The sequence below is a fragment of the Dipodomys ordii genome, unplaced genomic scaffold (genome assembly GCF_000151885.1).
Source record: "Dipodomys ordii isolate 6190 unplaced genomic scaffold, Dord_2.0 Scaffold146, whole genome shotgun sequence".
NCBI classification, from domain to species: Eukaryota; Metazoa; Chordata; class Mammalia; order Rodentia; family Heteromyidae; genus Dipodomys; species Dipodomys ordii.
In genome coordinates, this window is record NW_012267362.1 from 4,613,606 (window position 1) to 4,628,252 (window position 14,647).

Here is a 14,647-nt window from a genome sequence, read left to right on the forward strand (position 1 = left end):
GCTACATAAAATGAAAATCTTTTAATAGGGCTTCCATCAAATCATTCTAATCATTTGAACTGGCCTTACAGATTTCCAGCTCTGATCACATCATATTCTTTCTGCAAGTTACACATTGCATGATAAGCAGCCGAGTGACTCAACTTTATTGCTTACTTTTAATACCTTGTTCCACAGTAATAAACACTTTTTATTAAGTTCCCAGGTGCTTTGGTACAATTGTCTATAGGAGATAATTTTCCTAAGTTATCACTGCATATCCAGTGTGTATTTTAAATGAAAAAAGATAAAAATGAAAGTACACAAAACCATTGTGTGTTTGGAAAATTATATTTTACTGCCTTTAATGTTCGGTAGACTGAAGCAATACAGAATAGAATTCTTACTTGTTCAACTCAATGTGATGACTAATTAACTTATTCTCATTCAAGTAGCCAATTGATTGGTTTAAATTATTTTGCATATAATATCCCAATGTTGTTTTATAGGTTAAAATGATCTCTTACATGTGTTAATTTTTATATTTGTTTAGTATGAAGGCATCAGAAAAAGAGATAGATTTGTGCAACTTTTAACAATTAGATTAAAAATCTACTATTGGGTCCCAAGGAAACCTAACTAGGAAAGGCATACGGCGCCTAGTATTAAGTAGTATTGTGGGTTCCTATTGATTGAAGTGAGGAGGGAAACAGTCTTTCCAAGCATACCTTTTAGAAACTTCACAGGTTTCCCAAATTGCAAAGAGTCATTAGTTAAAATGAAAAAAGAACAAAATAAAAGCAAGAACAACAAAGTAGTCACAATATTAACATCAGCTAGACATATCTGCCAGGAATACTAATCTTTGGGCAGAATTATCTATTCCCTCATTCTGACATAAATAGGATTTATTGTCAAGATAAGAGAGAAACACATTATGACCTCCATATGTTCTGGCTGGGTGAGGAGGTGTGTGGTGCCTTACGGTAGAACACACTCACTTTTGCTATGTTTACTGTTAAATTTCCAGGGATTCATTGGGAAGCCAGCACAATAAGTAAGGATAGTTTAGGACATAGAGAAATGCTACTGCCTTTTGTTACTCTCCACTGTCTGGGAAGAGGAGAAATCTGTTTACAATCCCAGAGGGAAATAGAAGTATTAAATTCCATTTGGTTTCAAAGTTGAAGAATGAAAACAGCGTAAGTCCCACAGAGGGAAAGAAATATAGAAGTTCTTGGATGAGGCCAAGTTTGAATGCATGCAGGGTCCTGGGATGTGGTGATGAGAATGCTTTATGCAATTAGTAGAAATGTGTAATTTCAAAATTTTATGCTTTAAAAATTATTTGATTCATGCAAGTCAATTAATCTATTGGCTTAAATAAATTTTCTTTATATTACATACTTGCTCAAATGTGTACATGAAAATCAAATAAGCAGATAACTTCATGAAAGAAAATAATTCCTTTTGTTTTCTTTCTGTTTTCTCCTTGCTGCCTTCATTCCTTCCTCTTCTCTTCTTTACTTACTCCCTTACTTCTTTCTTTCCTTCTTTTTTCTCCAAACTTCCCTCCCTCCCTCCCTCCTTCCCTCCTTCCCTTCTTTCCTCCCTTCCTTCCTCCCTCCCTCCCTTCCTACTTCCCTCCCTCCCTCCCCCTTTCTTTCTTCCCTTTTTATTCAAATATGAAATTGAGATGTTAGTGTCAGTTCTTCTAAGTCCATCTAACAATTTAAACCTCAACTATATTGCTACTGTCTGCATGACTTTGAGCATTTACCTTAACTGCCTTTATCTCCAATTTGTGATGGGAAATGTTGATGTGTCATCATTATACTTCCTCAATTAACTGCATATTAAGCGTATATCTGTGCTTATAGTACAGAAACTCCAACCCTTTTCTTTGCTTGGGTGGATGTGATTGCTTCTGCCCCCCATTACAACTGCTAAGATGGTTTCTTGGTTAAATATTCTAAAAAAATAACTTGAATGCTTTATTATATCCCAGATAAACCATAAGGGGTATGCGGAGATGATAAGCAGGACATGTATGGAATAGTCCTCTCAGTAGATCATGATCGACATTAGAGATCCCCCTACAAATATCTCTGAAATATATTACAGACAATTTTCCTCCCACTCTGAGTCTTCAATGAAATATTTTTATTTCAAGTGATTTTATGAGAAGTGTTTGTTTCATATTATATGTTGCAGACTACTATATATATATATATATATATATTGGTATCTTTAAAAGGTGTACAAATAGGTTTCAATTCAACATGTTGATATATGGTATCATGCATCTTGATCAATGTCATAATATTTTTTATTTTTATTTTATTGTTAAGATGTTGTACGGAAGGGTTACAGTTACATAAGTAAGGCAATGAGTACATTACTTGTCGATTATTGTTACCCCTTCCCCTTCTTGTTGTTTTCCCACTATCCTTTCCCTCCCCCACCTCCCACACTCCTAACCCTCTCCCCCCCTCACCTCCTGAAGTTGTAAAGTTCATTTCCAATATACTGTCCTGTAGGTATCTTTGTTGCAATGGGTCATCGTGTGTCCTTATTTCAGAGTTTTGTTATTCCCCTTCCTCTCCCTAGATTATACATATGTATGTACAAGATGCAGGATATCATAATAGAGTACAGTGACAACAGGGGATAAACCTTATGGGAAAGAACACACAAAGGAAACAACAACAACAAATAATGAAATCACATGGTACATTTAAAACAGTAACAATATAGACAGACTTCTTGTGTCCATGTCTTGGGGTTCATTTCACTTAGCATCAACTGATATGGTCATTTGTACATGTTTATTAGCTTTTCAGCTTATCTGATAAGATTATCCTATATGGATGCTAATTATTGAAAATAAAGGAAACCATAAAATCTAAATTTCTTTGGGGCTGGGTACCTTTATTAATATTATTTTTTCCAAGTCCATTTCCTAACAAAGTGGGCAGTATTGTTCTTTCTGACAGAAGCAAAGAATTCCATTGGATATAGGTACCACATTTTCTTGATCCATTCATCTACTGAGGGGCATCTGGGTTGGTTCCATATCTTAGCTATGGTAAATAATGCTGTGATAAACAGTTGGGCTGGTAGCTTTGATATGGCCTTGTTTGTGATCCTTTGTGTATATGAGCGTCATAATTTTTATTTAACTTTTTCATTTTGAGCTGCTCTGGATTTGAACTTAGATTCTTAATACTTTTCGGGAAAGTGTTTGTGTTTTACTGTTGGAGCCATCGCTCCAGTCTTTTGTTCTTCAGTTGGTTTGCAGGCAGGGTCTTCCTTTGTCCTGGGTCCAGGCTTGGACTATCATCCTCTCTCCTCTACCCCAAGAGTAGACCAGTATACCCATCTTTGTATTTGAGATGAGGTCATGCTATTTTGTCTAGTGTGGCTTCTAACCACATCTGTGTTTGTAGCTGTGAGCTCTTTGGATATAAGCCACTAATGCCCAGGTTTCAATTAACTTTTTGAAATAAAATGTTTTTCATAAGCAAAATGTAATGTTTCCAAGACAGTAATTGTATATGTTATGGTGCTAAAACTCCCTTGTCAAAAAATATTTACTAGGCTTTAACGAATTCAAACATTTATATGTAATAGTCTTGTAATAGAAATCTTCAAATCAGTACTGTAAGGTATGACTAAAAGGATATGTAATAAATCCATGCTCATGAGCAGGACCATGCACTAGGTACCATGGATACAGAGAACCATCTGCTGGCTGCCATGGGTACACAGATACTGTACAGCTGTGCCACCCATTATGGCATCTGCTCCTCCCCCATGAATACTGAGAACTTTTCAAATGTGCAAGTCTAGTTGAGAAGTCCTCTTAGTGTAACATCCCCATTAGATATATGGCAATATTCTAGTAGGATGTAGGCAATAAATCAATATGTATAAAGAAAAAATATTTTCTTCATGTTGCATTAAATAACATAAAATATGAGATAGCTTTACCTTATTCTGTGTGTGTGTGTGTGTGTGTTGATGATGGTACTTGAATTCTAGGCCTTGTGATCTCTCTCTTTTTCACTGAAGGCTCACACTTTACTACTTGTATCACAGCTGCACATCTGGATTTCTGGTAGTTAAGTGAAGATAAGAATCCCATGGATTCTTCTTCCTGAGGTGGCTTCAAAATGTGATCCTTAGATTGTCAGCATCCTAAGGGGCTAGAATTAATGGTTTGAGTGATTAGTGCCCAGCCTTCTTTTTTTTTTAAGATATGGTTGTACTGAATTACGTATGTGGCCCAGGCTGCCCTTGTACTTGCATTTTACCTGCCTTTATAGATGAAACAAAATGAACCTTGTAATTAAAATGATTGTCATTATCATCACCACTACTAGCAGTTTCATTAGCACTATTTACAATACATAAAATAGTAAGGGACTTAATGCTAAATATTTAGATCCATTATTTTGCAATATTGCTATGAATAGGAACCCTACTGTTCTATAAGAATATAACCTAAACAAGACTTGAAGAATTTATGCAGTCTGTTTGGAGTCACAAAAATATGAAATAACAGAGCTATGAGCTATCCTTAAAATGTATGAATGTATGCTTTTACAAATATGATTGACTGTTCAATTTTATTGTAATATTTGAAGTGGCAGCTGAGATACTATTTCTACTTTTAATACCAAATAATAAACCATCTTTTACAATTATGTTTCCATTATAAATGAATGATTATACATTACTAAAATAGTATTCTGCTTATAACATGCTATTCTAATTGTTTAAAATCTATTTCTATAACTCTGATTTGCATGTTACTTCTTCTGATATCCAGAGACTTTTGATGGCAGTGTTTTGCCATTATAGTTCCAATGCAAATTCTAGAATTCCTTTTTGTTCATTGTGCAAACCTAAAATATTAAAATGTGACTGAATCTCAGGCTCTATCTTCCATTCACAGTTTGTATTCTCAACAAACCTCTCCCTTCAGCCTGGGATGAGGGAGCCCGGCACGTTTATCTTCCCTGTTCTTGCATCTAGACAAACTATGGCAAAGCCAGAAATGAGGGTAGTATTCTTGAGAACCTCAGTGTTGGAATCCTGATACCTTCAATGAAGACATCAGGTGGTTTTGGCAAGCAAGCCCTTTGCAAGCTGCAACCCCCCAATGCCATGAAGCACAGTTATCTCAGCTGAATGGTATTCAAAGAATACATGAACATGACAAAATCATTGATTGAGAGTGGTTTTACATACAGAAATAATGAACCAGAACAATACACTTCTATTGTGTGTTCTTCAAACCCCATTCAAATATTATCAATATGAGTCATGCCCCCCCAAAAAAAAGTATCCTTGTGGCTATTTTACAAAATCTGGTTAGATATACTTTTATGTAAGATTTTCTTATGCTAAAGTTAGATTATGCATTTTTTTTGTCGGGGCATCACGGGAGTAATGCATTCTTCTCAAACTTTCCTGTTGTGTGGCACACAAAGTCACTCATCCTATTCCTGCTCATATTCACTTTGATACTAAATTAAAGCAGTTTGAGGAAATATTTTGAAACCATATAAAATGTCCCATTTCTTATCAAACATTTCCTTGTTTACTTCTTACATAAGCAAGAGAAGACACAGATTTTTATTTTATCCTATTATATGAGCTGTTGTATTTATTTATTTTGATGTTCAAATTGTCCTAGTTCTTGTATGTTCTTCTTTAAACTGGGTTTGGGGTTCTTTTGATATACCTTTACCATTCTTCACTAGAATGTCCTGTATTTCTGAAATAGGACACTGTCTCTACTTTCTATCACAGTAAGCTGTCCAGACATTTTTCTTTTCCTGGAGTTGGAATCAACCATTGCTTTAAGAAATCCTAGTCTACTTTTAGGTGAAAGGTGTTTAAAATGCAATATATGGATGAGCATCATTAGATCAAGTCTGTATTCCTGCACTCTGATAGATCAGAGTTCAAAGAAAGCTCATGGAGAATGCCTCTTCAATTAACCAGAGAAATGTCACGGGGAGGTGTGACTCAAGGGCAAAGCATCAGCTGTGAGCAAGTAATTTGAGAAAGGGAAGAATGTTCTGAATTCAAACTCTGGTACCTACAGTGAACAAACAAATAAATAGAATGTACTATATGTTTGTACTTTGACTATGCATGCACAAGTCTCTTTCCTAGCCTACACGGTTTCAATTCTTCAAGCTGTATAATTTTACTCATATAGGTTTACCTTATTTTCTTACAGCAAGTAAGTTTTGATAAATATGTTTATAAGATATTTTGGCTACACCCATAACCTGATGTTAAGCGAAATGAACCCCAAGATAGGGACACAAGATATTGTATCTTCCTTGTTGTTCTTTTAAATGTACTTATAATGTACTATGTGACTTATTTTTGTCTCTTTGTACATTCTCCCCCCATGGTACAACCCCTGTTGTCTGTATTGGATTCCAGTGCTCTGCATCTTGTATATACATTTTTCCAATTTGGGGAGGGGAAGGGAAATAACAAAATGCTGAAATAAGGATACAGGATGATCCATTGTAACAATGAGATGTACAAGACTCTATGTTGAAAACATACTTTACAACTTTGTGGGGGTCAAGGGGAGGTGCTGAGGAAAGAGATGGTAGGGAAAAACAAAGAAGGAGGTAAAAATGCTCAATAGGAAATGGACTCATTACCTTGCTCATGTAACTGTAACTCTTCTGTACTGTATCTTTACAATAAAATATATATTTAAAATATAAACATAATTATAAATAATACTTTACCCAGGTCAAACAACAGACAAACCCTGAGACATACATATTGTATTTCACAAATTATTTCACTGGCAAAGTATAAAGGTGTGTTTACTTAAACATATTTTGTAAATTGGAATCACATGAGAATCAATCATGCAAGTATCTTTCTAGTGATGATTGACTATGGAAAGCCTGAATCACAACAGTATAGAATGGTTGAGAATTTTATTAGGTCATCAGATCATCCTCTACATCAAACAAGAAGGCATTACAATTATTCAATAGAATGTTAATTTTCAGAAAATGCAGGTATTTTAGTAAGCCATGCTTTCTAATATAATGCATAAGAAGGTTATAAGACAGAAGTTAAACGTTTTACTGTATATAATATTATGCCAAGAATAGTGTTAGGTAATGGGGCACATCTATTTCTGACATATTCTTCACATCAGGAAATTCAGTCTTCAGTTGTGATGGTAGTTATAGAAATAATACTAATATATTTGTGCTGATGGCAAAAAGGGGGGAAATTTTCAACTCTATGCTCTTAGAGGCTTAGACTATTAAGAAAATTAAATTGTCATAACAAGATTAACAGGGGAAAAAATAATACACATTTTACATGGCAAGGGATTACTGTTAAGCAATTAAAGAACCAATAAAGTAATTAGCACCAGTAGAGGACTTTTAGGTACTGAATTAGATGAATTTTTAGTTGTAAAGAAACATCTAAATTATTGAAGGGATCTTAAAGATCTCTTCATCTTTTTAATATCAGAAGGACATATTTCATATGGAAATGTCATCTACTATCTCTTGACAGACTGCATGAAGGTCAAAGTGATTTTTTTGTTGTATTTGCTGTTTATCGAATGTCTTTTGTTAAAATAGTCAATGTGCTAGAACAATATATTTTATTCTTTTCAAAGGCCAGAGTAGTGTTGAACCCACCTTGAATTCATATGTAGCAAAGACTTTCCAACCAATCAGCATTCAGCAGGAAGGAGGGTGAGGAGGCATTAGACTCCCATCTTCTTCTTGGAAGTAGACTGAGCTCAGAACAAATCATTACAGAACATGTTCCTGCACACAGTTTTTCTATTATTGAAGTATTTTTTGTTATCTAAGGGAAATGATTTACACAGTCAGACTAGAGAACCAGGAGTATTGAGAACATTGATGTTCCTAGCAAAGAGAGTAATATCAAAGTCGTATTAGTGTTTGAGTTGTTGTTTTCCTATATGGGAGAAATATGGGAGTTTCTTAATCCTTTCTAACTAGGACTATGAATCAATTAGAGATAAAGCATTAAAAATGATATTTTTCTTAGCATAAGAGCAGAATCTACATTGCAATAACTTTTTCTTATTTTCAGATACATCTTCAGTGAATGTCATTTAAACTAATTTACTTCAATTTCTACACTAGCAGAGTATAACATACTGTGATAAAAAATCGGTGAAATTTATCTTGCAACCTTTCTGTGCTAATGGAATGAGGTGGAGAATTACAATTAATAGATTGTCCTTTTCTTCCATCTTGGCTTTTCTTTAATATCCCTTTTTGTTTCAGCCATTTATAAATTGCTAATAGTTCAGATTCTGAGTTTGTCTGTCTTTGAAGACTACTGGTGATGTTTAGATTGGTTATGTTTTACTGAATTCTAAATAGAGGGTTGTATAATATCTTGGAGTCTGTGTTGTTATAAATTTAAGTATAGTGAATTCGGCAGAAATTTGTAAGAAATAATTTTGTAAGAAATAATTATGAGTTTTTCATTATATCAAGGCTCAGGACAAACATGGGACAAATGCACTGTCAATATTTATATTCCTTACAATAATGAGCATCACCGACTAAATTCCCATGTATTGCTCTAAATATTTACCTTCCCATGTTAGTAAATGAACTCAAGGACAAGAACAATCATCTTAGTGTTTACAAACAATAAGGAGAGTTGCTTGATCTAGAGGAGTAGACATAGAGAAATGCAGAAAATCCGAGTATTCTGACAAATTTGTCCCATGCAAAATGTGAGTAAACAAAAATAAATGTCTATTATATAACCACATATAATGTATTTAATTTAGGTAAATGTATATTATACAATACCCTATAGTTCATAGCTATATGTATACATCATCTATAAGATGTTGTGTTCATACATGTGTGTGAGCACGTACACACATGTGTGCACATGCATGCAAGTACTGAGGTTTGGACTCAGCCCTTTGCTGTTACTTAGGTTTTTGTACTCAAAGCTGGCACTCTACCACTTGATCCAAGCCTCCATTTCTGGCTTTTTGCCACTTACTTGGAGATAATACTTTTCTGCTTAGGCTGGCATTGAACCACAATACTCAGATCTCTACATATTTAGATCTCTGCTAGAATTACAGGAGTGAAGAAAAGGAGTCTTAAGAGGAAGACATTGTTAGCCTAACCTCCTCCATCTTTCTACTCAGTCTGCCACCTTAGACCTTCAGCAAGGTCTTCCTTAAAATCAGATGACATAGGCTTTTACCTAAACAACTGACTCAGGTAGCTATGATCTCAAATCGCAACCCCTCCCCCAAATGCAATTTCCCTCTCCCTTGTTTGTGCAGCTACAAGTGTAAATGTTAACCCCTTTCGAAACACAGTTCTCCCACATGAATCCAGCCCTAGAAAACTGTGCTTATAGTCTGAAGCTGCTGTTCTCTGCCCTCAAAGTAGCCTGTCAAGTTATTGGCATTAAATTTCTTTTTCTTTGTATCTGACCAAGTGTCCAAATGATTTTCTTGTGGAAGTCTTTTACTTTTAATGTCTGCTCCTGGTCAGGAATGTGGTAAAATGAGAAGTTAAGATAAATTAGAGTCCTCATGTAAATGTTCAGTAAGTTTCTCTTAGTCTATGGAATAGTCTAGCCAAAAAAATTAAGAAAATTAAATTTTCTTTCTACTTTTAATCAGATAGATGATTAATATTGATATTTCAAGTCTCTCTCTGTGTTCTGTTCTCTCTCTAATTATAATCTGCCTCTTCTTACTTCTTTATTACTATTCCCACTTCTACTCACCTGATCCTTTAATAAGAAAGCCACTCTTATTTCTTTGCCAGAATTTGCCAGATTCAGTATCTGTTTTACGTTCTTTGCTGCCTACCATGTTTACTATGGACTCCTAGTTCAAACTGGTTCTTTTCTCATTTGGAATAGTAGGAATGTACATCTGTGAAAATGGAGCTAGGAAAATTGAGGAGATAGCTAATATTGGGAAAGATGGGAGAGAATAATGGAATGGGTGGCATTGATCAAGATGCATTGTACCCTCAAGACCCCGGGTACAACTACTGAAGTTCGAGAAATATAAAGTAAAATAAATAAAATACAAATTTAATAAAAAGCATTTGGAAGTAAAGAAATACATTTTCAAGACTTAAAAAGCCAAGTGATTTTATGTCCTCATGGTATATACTAAGGAATAATGTGGCTAGATTCTAAAGTCATTGTGCTTTTAATTTCATTGAGGAAACTCTGGAATGTATGGTACAATGAATGCATTAAATTACATCCTACTAGCTCTATATAATATATTCAGCTTTTCTTCTTCCTCAGCAACACTTGAAAAATTTTCCTCCGATATTCTGTTATTACAAGAATGACAATTAAGGGCTTTGCCTGCTTTTATTTGCCTATAATCTCATCCTTTAAAAGGATATGCTTCAGATATGCTTGCTTAATTGAACTTGATTGAGGATAAAATTATTGTTGATTCAGTTTTCTACATACATAGGTATAAGACTGATACTATATTGATTTGAAATTGATGAACAATGCATGACAGATATTGCCAGGGTAAATATTTACTGACTTTTTCTACTATTGTTGTAATATGTATAATACAAGATTTTAATAAGTATCTTTCTAATCATAACTAGATCTCTTCTTTTGCTTGGGATACAGTATTGATACAAATCTGAATTGTGCCTAAGAAACACACAATTGTAGTATTAGATATATCATTGAGTTTGTTCTCATATGAATTCTTACATAAACACAAAGGAATCCTCTCTAACTTCAAAACTAGAAATGAGAGTAAAAACGGATTTCAAAACAAATTACTCTAAAATAGCATGGCTGTCCCTGTGTCCCTAAAGTTCTAACAATAAACTAGTAATAAGAAAAGTTTTATATATTATTAAGTGTAAAAATATCATAACTCATGAGTATATTATTTAATGTGTGTTGGTTCCAGATTAAATAAATATTTCCTATGTACTTAGATAAATCAGGAATAGTTTGAACAAAAAGTCACGTCTCTTTGTGAACTCTTCATCACTTATTTCAATTTGTGAGGTAGAATGAAATTTGAAATTAAATAAAAGCACATCTAAAGACATAACTAAAATAAAATTAATCTGAAAGTGCTGTTATATAGAAATAACCTTTCCAAAACACTTAACAAATAGATCAGCATAGTTCCATTGTTATTATTTTCTTGGCTTATAATTAACAGAACCAATTTAGTTAAAACTGAGAAATAGCCCTGCCCTCTAGTGGTGCTTAGTAAGTAGTAAGAAAAAAAATAAGTGTGTGTGTGTGTGCGCGCGCACACACACACACACACACACTCACACAAAACTGCAAAAGCTATTTGTTGTTATAGCACACTTATATTGATATACATTTGAATAGAAACAATAAAACCTTATAATTTTCATCAATAAATTAATGCAATGGCTCTGGATGTTATTTGGTAAAATTCATTCCCTGAGAGATTTAATAGAACATATTTCCCTAAATGAAAACTACTACAGGGTTCCTGTTCAGGAATGTTATTACCAATGTTAAATTAGAGTCTTCAATGGAATCTTCTCACCAGTTGAATTTGATTAAATGTCTATCATCAAGTCAAAATGTACAGTCTCAAAAATTTCCTATTTAGGTCATGTGCTGGTGGCTCACACCTGTAACCCTAGCTACTCAGGAAGCTGAGATCTGAGGATGGCCGCTCAAAGCCAGGCCAGGCAGGAAATTCTGTGAGACTCTTATCTCCAATAAAGCACCAGAAAACCAGAATTGGCACTTTGGCTATGGTGGTAGAGTGCTTAGCCTTGAGCTGAATTGCTGAGGGACAGTGCCCAGACCCAGAGTTCAAGCTCCATGACCAAAATAATAACAACAATAACAATAACAACAACAACAATAATAATAATTCCTATTCAGCATCCTGCCTTTTATTTAGCTATTCAGACCAATGTCAGTTCATTTTCCAATCCCTTCACCCTTGATTACTCCCTTCCACTCTCTGTTTTTATACAATTCCAAGTACAAACAAAATCATTGCACCTGGTGTCTTTATGTGCTTGGTTTATTTAACTTACATTATTATTTCATTTACATTGTCAAAATGGTAGGGTTGTCATTTTCTTAAAAGTTATTGTACACACACAGGCGTGTGCACACATACCACACACAAAACACATATGTATGCATTTTCCCCATTTTTAGTGAGGCTGTGTATCATTCCATTCACTGTTATCCTATCTTATTAGAGGCTTTCCACATTTTTAAATATTTTTATGTAAGTAATATGCACAGAAAAGTAACTAGCGCTTGTGCCGGTGCCTCAAGCCTATAATCCTAGCTACTCAGGAAGCTGAGATCTGAGGATCTAGGTTTGAAGCCAGACAGGGCAGGAAAGTCTGTGAGACTCTTATCTCCAACTAGCAACCAGAATATCAGAAGTGACTTTGTAGCTCGAAGTGATAGCCTTGAGCGACAAAGCTCAGGGACATTGCCCACTCCCTGAGTTCAAGATTCAAGAGCGACAAATAAATAAACAAATAATAAATGAAAGAAAAGAAAGTATATAACTACCTTATAATGAGCTTTCTTTCTACACGCTAGACATTATGGTATAAAATTTCTTAAACTCATCAATTCTCAACATGGGTTCCTATTAGTTTTTAATTTACTTAGTTGCAAATAGTTATTCTTTGAAGATGTTTATTAGCATCTACTAATGGTACAAGGAGGAGTTTCACTTTTATGACTCCATAAAAACATGCCAAGTACCCTGATCAAACTCATTCTCTGTTACTATCCCTCATCTCTGTCCACTCTCTTGAAAAATTTTAAGACTCAATTATTCTATTAAGTGAAGTAAGCCAGGCCCAAAGCATAGGTCCCATGGTTTCCCTCGTTTGCAATAACTAGTTTATGTCTGAGACAAGCAGAAACGGTCAGATAAGTTGATGGTAGGCGAAATGAGCCCCAAAATAAGGACTCATATGGTTTTTCTTTCTTGCGATTGTTTCTAACATATTTATAAGGTGATTTCTTTGTTGCTTTGTATGTACCTCCCCCAAGGTATAACCCCTGTTTTCACTGTATTTGATGTTGTTATAATTTGTGGAGGGGAAGGGCAAAACAAACCATTTAAATAGGGATACAGGTGGACCCATTGCAACAATAAGATGTGCAAGTCATTATGTCAAAAAACGAACTTTACAACTTTGGTGGGGTTGCGGGGGAGAGATGGGAAGGGATGGGAAGGGGAAACAAAGGAGGAGGCAACAATGCTTGATAAAAAATGTACTCATTACCTTGCCATGTAATTGTAAAACATCTGTACGATATTTTCACAATAAAAAACTTATTAGTGAAACAAAAAATGCATGTAAACTAGTTTGATCATATATATGCTCGCTTCCATAGTTTCCATTGAAACCTGTTTTACCTTCCCACCATTCTTTTATTTTTTAATCAGTTTTAAGTTTAAGAAGGTGTTTTACCATGATATGTTATATATGGAAATGCTTTATTTTAGTAGAATTATATTTTTTACTTTTATTTGCACTTGATATTTAAGTATATAAATTCTTTATACATTTTGGGTATTAACTCTAATACATTCTATTGGTTACTCTTTCAACTTTCATTTCTTTTTTATTTTTATTTTTACTTTTTGGAGGTTTGGAGTTTCATGCAGTCTTATTTACTTATTTTTGCTTTTTTGCTGTGTTTATATTTGGTGGCATATCAAAAAATGTAATTGTCAACAGGAATGTCATGAAACCATTCATTTTATATTCTCAGGCTGTATATTTAATTCTTTAATCCATTTTGATTTTTTGTCTATTTGGTACTATAATGGCTTAATTACTATTGTGTATGTGGATATTCATGTTTCTCAATATCCTTTATTTTTATGATCTTTCCTTTTGTGTATCCTCAGTATCTTTTCTGCAGATTATTAGCAGTACCTGAATGAGTCTACTTCTGGTATTGACACAGAAACAAGTTAGAAATGTTAGTTTCCTCTCTCTCTCTCTCTCTCTCTCCCCCTCTTTCCTTCCTTCCTTCCTTCCTTCCTTCCTTCCTTCCTTCCTTCCTTCCTTCCTTTCTCTCTCCCTCCCTCCCTCCTTTGCTTCTTTCTTTTTCTTTTTCCTTTTTGCCAGTCCTAGGGCTTGAACTCATGGCCTGGGCATTGTCCATGAGCCCCCCCTTTTTTGCTCAAGGCTAGAAATTTACCACTTGAGCCACAGCACCACTTAGGGCTTTCTGAGTAGTTTAGTGGAATAGGAGTCTCAGGGACTTCCCTGCCCCTGCTAGCTTCAAACAGTAGTCCTCAGACCTCAGCATCCTGAGAAACTATGATCGCAAGCATGAACCACTGGTGCCTAGTGCTGAATATATGTGATTAGAAAGCTATATTCCCTATTCTTTCTAATTTTTCTCTTTAAAAAAGAAGTTTAAGAAGAAAATTTTCACTGTTTTTTACACTGTTCTTTTTAGTTTTAGTTAGATTGATTCTTATATGTAATAAATAAATGAACCATCTCTATGTTCTAGAGAATAAGTGAACAATTATGGCTTAGTTAGGGAAATCAGAGCAAAATTTCATTGCTACAGGCATATACAG

General features: G+C 34.5%; 1 pseudogene; it reads right to left on the reverse strand.

Annotated features, from left to right (window-relative positions):
- Positions 1-9,886, reverse strand: part of LOC105997432 — a 36,638-nt pseudogene extending 26,752 nt beyond the window's left edge.
- Positions 9,887-14,647: the final 4,761 nt, after the last annotated feature.